Raw genomic sequence first — 9695 nt, forward strand, 5'->3', positions numbered from 1 at the left:
TGAAGAAGAAGAAAAATGACAAGGTGGTGGCCATCAAGGTGAACAAGCAAGCCAACAATAGGGTCAAACGCTTTTGGGTGCCAAAGGAAATCATTTCCAACATGAAGAGCACCAAGAAGGTTTGGATCCCGAAAGGGAAGTGAGAAGTTCGTCGGAGTTCGGGGAATTTGAAGACTTGTCAAAGTATGGGTGCATTTAATGGGGTGCATCATGATGGACAAAATCATTGCCAAGTGGGTTAGTGAATACTATGGACCCAAATTCCCCTTTCCATGTTAGGGTAACTAGATGTTATTACTTTTTAATTGGTACATCTTGTAATTAGATTTTCCTACATTTGGTATCTTTAAGCATCTAGTTACTCTTCATACCTAGGTTTGCATTTGCATGCTTATATCTTTTGTCATGCATACACTAGGTATTTCATATGGTAGGCTTGCTCAGTTACATTCTTAACCCTTGGAGCAAACCTACATGGTGTTAAAATTGCTTAGAAGCATGGCACATAGCTTGTCTTACTTTTGTTTATCTAAAATGTGCCAAAGTCCAAAATTGTAGATAATCTCTCCTGAATATCTATTTTGAAAATGATTCTCACATTCATGAGATGTCATCTTTCAAGTGGTATTTTTTATTCTAAAATCAATGTGCATGATTTCTACAAAGTATTCTACTTTTGTGTGCACATATTTAGGGAGAGTAATTCTACAACTTGGATGCTTTGAGACTAACACTTTTTCAAATGGTATCAATTTTTCAAACATATGTGTAGTAGTCTCATTGTAAGGAAATTGGAGTCCCCGGAGTTAAGCATCATTCTTTAATTGGCATCATCATGTTGATTTCATTTCATATTTATATGCTTTCTCCATGCATTATATAGATTAAACTCTCTTGTGCAAATAAATTGCTATTTATGCATATGCTTTGCTTTCTACCATATGTATGCATACATTTAGGGGGAGCTTAGTCTATATAATGTGAGAGTCAAATTTTGTGATCCATTTCATTCTATACACAAAGGATCACGAAATTTGACCCTCCCTTGTGCTACTAATGTCTTCCTTTTCGGTGTTTGATGCCAAAGGGGGAGAATTTGAAGGACCAAAGGCAAGCATCAAGTTGATGTCTACAAGTGGTAATGGTCCAAGAAAGGGAGGAAAGTGTATTATAGATTAGACTAAGTAATGGTAAAATTTGTAGGAATCCATAATGACACATAGGGACTTTTGTAAGGGCAAGATGGTCTTCGATTGGTATCTGAGTAGGATTTTCTAGCATCATATAACCTTGCCCTTTGCATTGCATCCTAGCAAGTAGGTAGTTTTTAAATTTCAAAATCTCTATCATTTGCTTGCTTTGGTCGTGTTGTCATCAATCACCAAAAAGGGGGAGATTGTAAGGAAAATGGACCCTAAGCCCATTTACTTTGGATTTTGGTGTTTGATGACCAACACAACCAAATTGGACTAATGAATTTGCAAGTGTTTGTTTTGTAGTCCAACAGGGTGCAAGACGTGACTTGGACGAAGGCGATGTGATGATCTGATGATCAACACCTTAAGCAAGACCTTAGGAGCACAAGAAAAGACCCAAGATATTAAGCAAAGTCCAAGCATGAAGATAGGAACCAAGCCGTACGCAAGATCACGAAGAAATAAGCTCGTAGACGCGACCGGACGCAAGGATCGGACGCTGAAAGCGTGACCGGACGCTGGACCGGTGACTCGGTAGACAGGCGACCAGACGTGAGGACCGGATGCTGGCGGCAACCGATCGGACGCAAGAACGCAGCGTCCGATCAAGTACAGAAAGGTTCCAGAGCGGCATATCTATGACCAGACGCATCCGATGGAAGGCGATCGGACGCTAGCCAGCGTTCGATCAGTGTTTTGCCAGCTCAACGGTCGGGACGACCGGACGCGTCCGGTCAGGACGATTCAGCGTCCGGTCAGTAGCAGTTTCGTAGGAATTCGACCCCAACGGCTACTTTCTCAGTGGGGCTTATAAATGCAACCCCCAACCGGCCATTTGAGGCGTGTGGAGCTGAGGAAACATACCAAAGGTGTTGATACACCATTTTTGTGATCTCCACATGCATAGTGCTTAGTGTTTTATTAGGTGATTAGCATAAGTACTTTGCGAAGTGCTTAGGTTGATTAGACCACCGCTTATGCGCTTGCTCTAGGTTTATGCCTAGTATTTAGTGAGGTTTGCATACCTCTTACCACCTCGTGCTTGTGAGCACAAGTGTTGTACATCGGAGGGGCTTGAAGTCTCGCAAGATCACACCAACCACGTTTGTGGTGTGGCCGCCACCGTGTACTGGAGGGAACAAGGCCCGCGGCGTTTCGGACGGAAGCTTGATAGTGAAGACAGCGGGGAGCATCCAGGAGAGGCTTGCCAGAAGGCACGTGGGAGACCCACTTGCGCGTGGGGAAGGCCCGAGGCTATCCACGGAGTTACCCGACCGGAAGCTTGGCCCTTGCGAGGGATTCCTTGTGAGGGGCTCCAACGAGGACTAGGGGGAAGCTTGCGCGCTTCTCGATACATCGGTAAAAATACTGGAGTCGTCGACTGGAGTTTGCATATCTCTACCTCGCTCTTTAGCTTCCGCATTTACATTGATTACTTTACTACGTTTGCGGTAGAGATAGCAACACACTAGCTAAACCATAGTTGTATATTTAGATAGTTTATCTTTTGCATAGGTTTTGCTAAGGCTAAAAAAAGGAGGTCATAGTTTAGAGTTAGAATTTTAAGTTACCTAATTCACCCCCCCCCCCTCCCTCTTAGGTGTCACGGTCCCTTCAATCAATTGCAGGTCAAATTGACTAGCACACCTCAAAAGGAATACGCAGGGTCAACGGGTCCTGCGTGGAAGCCAAGCGGATCTCTAGGCTCATACTAATCAGATCGTTTTGGCTTGTTGTGTGCCTCGGCGCATCGACACATTTTTGCATCGACACCAAGTTGCTAAAACATTACCAACCCACGTGTTGTATAGTTTAGTAGTCAAAATTTACATTTAACCTAGCACAACCCACATATTGTATAGTTTATTAGTCAAAATTTACATCTATACCCACCCAAAACCATGGTTTCAAGGATAATATACACAAAGTTTAGTAAACTGTAACATGAGATTCAAATTTAGACTCAACATGCAACTAATGGTCCAACTACACTATCTCACAATAAAATAAATTAGGTGCAAAGATGGTCAAAGACACCTACATCTTCATGGATAGATATCAATCATAGGTACAAGTGTGACCAAGAAACATAAAAGTAGTACACAAAACTTGAAAAAAACAAACTAAAAAGGTTACTAACATCTAGGCCTCTCTATTACGATCTCGTGAACACAAAAACAACCTAAAACGAGCTATGGTTGCACCATGTGCCCAGATGGCTGCAGCATGCACTACCTAAAAAACGTTTTTTAGGGACGGCTCGTAACCCTTTGTAGGGGCGGTTTTGCCAGCCGCCCCTACGAAAAGGTGGCTACAAATCGCTGATTTGTAGAGGCGGTTCTCAGACCGCCCCTACAAATCAATTTGTAGAGACGGCTAGTGCTATCAGCCGCCCCTACAAATCGATTTGTAAGGGCAGCTGAATATTGAGCCGCCCCTACAAATCAATTTTCAGAAATCACGAAAAAGGGGCAAAAAATAGCAATTTTTTTTTAATCTAAGGAGGTCCCCACCGGCAGCCACACACACCCACTCTATCGTTGCAGTATTTTTTTACGATTTTTGCACACTTTGCGTCGCCCGGGTTTCGAACCTGCAACCTCTCGCTCGCGCGTAAACTCCTCTACCACTGCACCTCACGATCACTTGTGTCTATATTTCATGTTGGTTCCCCACATATTATACAAAACTGAGCATAAATTAATTATTTGAGGCCATAAACTAATTCAAATGAAAAAGTTGTCAACTACAAAGTTTTATAACTTTTCGAGATCTACAACTTTCATTTTGATAGTTTCTCCATCTGAGATCACTTATAAAATTTGAATTTTAAATTTAAGAAATTCGAACGTAGTTTCCATGACAAGATGATTTCAAATGAGAAAGTTATCAACTACAAAGTTTCATAACTTTTCAAGATCTACAACTTTCATTTTTACTGTTTGTCCATCCGAGGTCGTTTAAAAAATTCAAATTTCAATTTTTTAGAAATTCAAACATAGTTTTCCTTGACAAGATGATTTCAAATCTAAAAGTTGTAAACCACAAAGTTTCATAACTTTTCAAGATCTACAACTTTCATTTTTACTGTTTGTCAACCCGAGATCGTTTAAAAAATTCAAATTTCAAATATTTGGAAATTCAAACATAGTTTTCTTTGATAAGATGATTTCAAATCAAAAAGTTATCAACTACAAAGTTTCATAACTTTTCAAAATCTACAACTTACATTTTTACTGTTTGTTAATCCAAAGTCGTTTACAAAATTTGAATTTTAGTACTTAATTTTTAATACTCGACGTCTATTTGTAGGGGCGGCTGGATATAGAGCCGCCCTACAAATCGGGCCATTTGTAGGGGCGACTGATAACACCGGCCACCCCTACAAATCCATTTGTAAGGGCGGCTCATTTGGCAACCATTTGTAGGGGCGGCTCAATATAGAGCTGCCCCTACAAAGAAAGAAAGACGTTGCTACAAATCGTTTTTGTAGTAGTGATGCTGCTGCTGCCGCCCCCTACGTCTCTCTACTGTGCGGCCAGACTTAGGGCAGTCGTGACCCTCCTCCAAAGACCAAACTAACCCTAATTCCTCGGTTTTACCATCCAATCCCTATCTCACATGGCTACTGCAGTATAACCATTACAGTAATAGAGTATAGATAATACTACAGAGTACATAAATACCATCATGCGACAGCTACTTGCACCCTTAATTTCAGTAGTCAACAAAAGAAACTTACAGCAGTTTGATTCCGCGTGAATCTATAATTTCAAGCGTACTGTAGATAATTTACAGTTTGAAGCATATTATGGAGACAAGACCATTGCTTTGCACTATGTATGATTCTTAGGAGACAAGTCCAATGCTTTTGGCAATTGCTATCTTCTTTTCGGCATACTGCTTATAAAATTTTATCTTGTGAATCAAATTTTGGACACCCTTCTCAATCTTCTCATGCACTTCACTATCGGGAGGTGTCTCATAGATGCCAGCCAGAAAAGTATTGAACTGATGTTCTATAGCACAGTCGAGTTTATTCCCTGTACTTAGTTCATGATGCAGCCTATCACCACTATGCCAAACACAGAACAAAGCAGACATCTAAATCAGTGACTCGGAATCGAAACGCGTCACTAGAATTACACTAGTGACACGGGTAAACAATACGCGTCGCTCATTAGTTATCGCCCATGGCCAGAAAATAAAACGCGTCACTAATGACAAGTTTCAGAGACACTTCCAAACGAGACGCGTCACTGATAACCGCCCCTGTTACCCAGTGACACGTGTAAAGCATACACTTCTGTGGTCAATTTATTTCGGACCCGAAAAAAATATCAAGTCGCGTTAACTTCAAGCTCGCGTCCGTCGGCACCTCCCCATCTCCCGTCTCCCTGAGTACTTCCTCTCCTCTTCTCTCCCGCCACCCTCGCCGCTGCAGCGCCACGCCGTATGCTGTCGCCCGCAGCACGAATCCTCGACCGACACTGCGGGACAGGAGACCGGCTTCGACTGCAGCGAGTCCCCCACGCCGCGCCTCCCCTCCTCATCCCCCAGGCGAGTCTCCCTCAGCCATCGACACTGCGAGACAGGAGAACGGCTCTGACGGGTGACGGCAGCGAGCCCCCTGCGCCGGAGGGCGGCCGACGCGGTGCCTCCCCTCCTCCCCCCGTCGACTCTCCCTCGCCAATCCGGCGTCCATACGTCCTCCTCCTTCAGTCCACTCCAAGGTGTCTCCTCCCGCGATGTCTCCCCAGCGGCCAGCCGCGGCGTCTCCTCTGGTGACGTCTCCCCCCGACCCCCCCTCGGGCGCCCTCCCCGACCCAGAAGGCCGCCCGGTCCCGGTCCTGGTCCCGGCCCGGCCTCGGCGCCCAAGGTAGAGAGAATCAGGCCGCCTACATCGAGGATCTCCTCAACGCCGAGTCCATTGAGGTGTGTTGTTTGTGCTTCTAACCTGCTCACCAAAATGTTTCTTCCAGCGTCACCTTGGTAGGATGCAAGTATTATGCCAATAGAGAAAGCTAGTTTCAGGACCTCAATTCAGCCAAGCATGTCGGCACCAATATTGCATTAGGTGAACAGGTAAGTAGCTAATCAGCTAGCCTGTATCTTCTTTGTTCAGTTGCAGCAGCTTGCGTTTTGTTTAGGACAGTTATCTTGGTTTTTTCAACTAATCAGTTCAATTATTTATGCAATATATAAAAAACTCTATGAAACCTGAACATATGCACAGATGACAATTTTGATAGCTAAATACTGAAACTAATCTTTACTTTGTGCTACATACATATCATTCAGTTTTTAATTGAGTTGGAATTTCTGTAGTGTGGCATTAGTTAATGGGATTGTACTGCTAGCTTAGTTCCTGATAGAGCGGTGAGACCCCTTCGAGCAAAGACCCCAGGCTTCTTCCTCCGGCTTGGCGGCCTGTGCCTGGTGACTCGCAGCTCCAATTGCAGCCGCAATCCCGGAAAGGTACTAGTCTGTTAAGTCTGTTCGGTACTACTTTGTTTGAACCCTGCTGTTTGGGTTAATGTAAAATATACATGTCTGAATGTGGTTTAATCGCTGTCGCTGTTTTATTTAGCTTTATTCATCAATCCATTGGCAGCAAGCAGGTTATGTTAGTTTTGCTTGGTTTGTACTTATGCTCCTCCCGAGGGATATGATGCAAACTTGCAAGAACAGTTTGAGATTCCCTACCAGTGCAAGCTAGCTAGTAGCAGCATCTGTTGTGTGCTTATGCATGTCATGGCATGGTGTGGGAGAAGAGTTTAGTTTGCAGCTAGCAACAACAGTGGCAAAAGCTATAGTGGCTGCTATATAATCCGGATCCTATTTCAGTCTAGCAGGTCGGAGTTTCTATATTGAGTGACATGGAGCCAAAAATCCACAGTAGTGGACTGAAATATTTGCTTGTGACTTTCCAAACCAGTTCTTAGAAAGAGCGCTGCTCAGGCCTTTGTATTCCATAGTTTCAGTTCAGTTTAGAGAAGCCATCCTTTTATTTTCAGTTCAGAAGCAGTAACATACAGCTATCTGTACACGTTTCATAATCACAATAATGGGGATCTGTGTGATGGGGCAAGGTCAACGGATTATTGTTTTTAAATAATTTGTACTGGACTTATCTGTACACGTTTCATAATCACAATAATACACCATTGGCCTACATGCTTGAACAACAATAAAACTGTGCAACCTACTGATTTCTAAACAGAGCAAAAACGATAGTGACATCAGGGCTGCAGTGGCTGCTATCTGTAATTCTTTATACTTAAAGTCCTTTTCACTTTGTATGTGGTTTGCGCTGCATTGGTTAGCCTTTTGCCCATCCCGTCTTCCTCAGTAATAGTGCAGGCTGCTTTTGCCTTATTTGTCATCTCCTAGTGTCCAGCTAAGTAGATATTTACCCCTAGTGTACTGCTTTTGATATTGTAATGTTACTGCAATGCAGGAGCAGCAGATCTTTGCAGTGGGATTCCTGTTCTTCCCCATCAATCACTTGGCGCACTAGTATTCCAGCACTAATTGCCTCAGCTGGTGATTTTTTTCTTCATTCTACTCTGTATTTGCACGTTGCACTCTGTATTCTCAAGCTGCTGAGCTGTTTCAGTAATTTTTGTTGTGCTGTTTAGATGTAGTTATTGTGGGTTTGCCACCAGTGACTCATGAACTGTCTGAGTGTGCTTTTATTGTACCACCAATGTTTACAGTGGAATGCTGGCTTTGTTATTGTACCACCAATGACTCATGAACTATTCCTAAAGAATTCTGGCTTTGTTATTTTAAGGCTGAAGCATATTTTAAAGTCTATAATTGAGCCTGCGTCAGAGAGGAATAGAAGGAATATGTTCATTTTGAGCCTTATTATACACATATAGTATGTCATGAATGCTGCCATGAAATTAGACCTTACTCTATTACCCTTCCAAGTGGTAAAAAATCAACAGTAAGAATGGTACATACTCAAACAGTGACTAAAAAAATCACCGATTTTAATTCGACACCAGCAGAAGTGTTCGTATATTATCTTTATTGTTCTGCAAGGCAAGTGAGATTATGTAGGCTTTGTTGTTCTTATATTATCTTTGTTTCCATGCATTGAAATAAGAGGATTGTAGTATCTTGTTAATTGCATGCAATTTTTATTTTCAGTCCTAAGCTGATTCAGATGGAGTTTATGCTCAAATTATGCTGCAACCAGAAGCTGATATAAGTCTGCATAATTGACTCTTGAGAACATTCAAGTGTTCCTTTCATTTCTGTTTTTTGTTTGGTACTACTTCATTGACTTTTTACACAATTGCATGTACATTTATTTATTTATTTATTTTCCTGAATATGCTTGATCAGCAAAACGAACTCACCAGCCTGGACCCTGAACCACAAGAACCTGAAAAATGCACTGCCCATTCCTTCTGCAAGACACTGACAGCTTCAGATACGGTTTTTCTGTTCTTCGGAGGCATGCTGAAGAATGTCTTCCTCAGCTGGTTAGCATCAACGTCATTGTATGACTCAGAGATTTCTTGACTAGCAGATACATTACTGTGTGTAACCTTTTGTAGTACATGTCTCAAAATCCACCTTGCCAAGAACTGGTTGCCAAAGATCTCCATGGCACTGAATGGCATTTTTGGCACATTTTTCGAGGTGATTTGCACTCTTCACTATGCTTAGCCTTTCTTAATTTGTATTTATCTCTCTTAATTTTGATGTAATCTGCTCCAGTGTAGCATAACACAGAAATATTCAGTAGCTCCATTTCCATTTTTTAGTCTCATGCCTGCCTTCCCATGTTTCTTACAGGGCAACCCAAGAGGTATCTCCTTACCACTGGCTGGAGTGTCTTTGTTAGCTCAAAAAGATTGGTTGCTAGGGATGCATTTTGTTGGCCTGATTGGATCTTAGATTCAGATCTGGAACTACCAGAGGGCAGTTTGGCCCTTGGCCTTTGGCCGCTTGGATTGAATGGAAATGTAATGACTTATAATGACACTCCCTTACCCTTTATAGGCAAAGGGGACTTCTACTTGCTACAACATATTCTAACCACTAAAGTAGATGCTGAGCATATTTTTAACACTAAACTTGGAAGTCAAGGAAAGTAAAAGTGCAGGAAAAGTAAGATATAAGTGCTTTAGCAGTAGGCTTATCTATCAATCTCCCCCTAAGCCTTGTGCCGAGCACCGGAGGTGATATGCCATAGCTCAATTCTCTTCCTCATCTCCTGGAACTTGGACTTCTCCAGCGACTTGGTGAGAATGTCAGCCAGCGGATCAGTAGTGACAATGTGGCTGTCCTTTGATGCTTCTGTCCTCCGAGCAATCTCTGATGAAGTGGTACTTGATGCGGATGTGCTTGCTTCTTTTATGGAAGACAGGGTTCTTGGCCAGAGCTAGAGCAGACTTGCTGTCCACCTTTAGCTTAACCACGTCCACCTTCCTGTCAAGGAGCTCTGCCAGCATTCTTGATAGCCACAGTGCTTGTGTT

At 42.7% G+C, this 9695-nt stretch overlaps 1 long non-coding RNA gene across 5 annotated transcripts; it reads left to right on the plus strand.

Moving 5' to 3' along the window:
* The first annotated feature begins 5565 nt into the window (after positions 1–5565).
* On the plus strand, positions 5566–9278 carry LOC136496947 (uncharacterized). Of its 5 annotated transcripts, none has more exons than XR_010769167.1 (6): positions 5566–6674; positions 7657–7742; positions 8358–8418; positions 8556–8695; positions 8771–8855; positions 9012–9278. It is a non-coding gene; the product is annotated as an uncharacterized lncRNA (long non-coding RNA). The 5 variants fall into 5 exon arrangements; XR_010769168.1 differs by having other exon boundaries at positions 5566–6281; positions 6525–6674; positions 8358–8695; XR_010769165.1 differs by having other exon boundaries at positions 5566–6075; positions 6179–6674; positions 8358–8695.
* Positions 9279–9695: the final 417 nt, after the last annotated feature.

This window comes from Miscanthus floridulus, chromosome 12 (assembly GCF_019320115.1).
Source record: "Miscanthus floridulus cultivar M001 chromosome 12, ASM1932011v1, whole genome shotgun sequence".
Lineage (NCBI taxonomy): Eukaryota > Viridiplantae > Streptophyta > Magnoliopsida > Poales > Poaceae > Miscanthus > Miscanthus floridulus.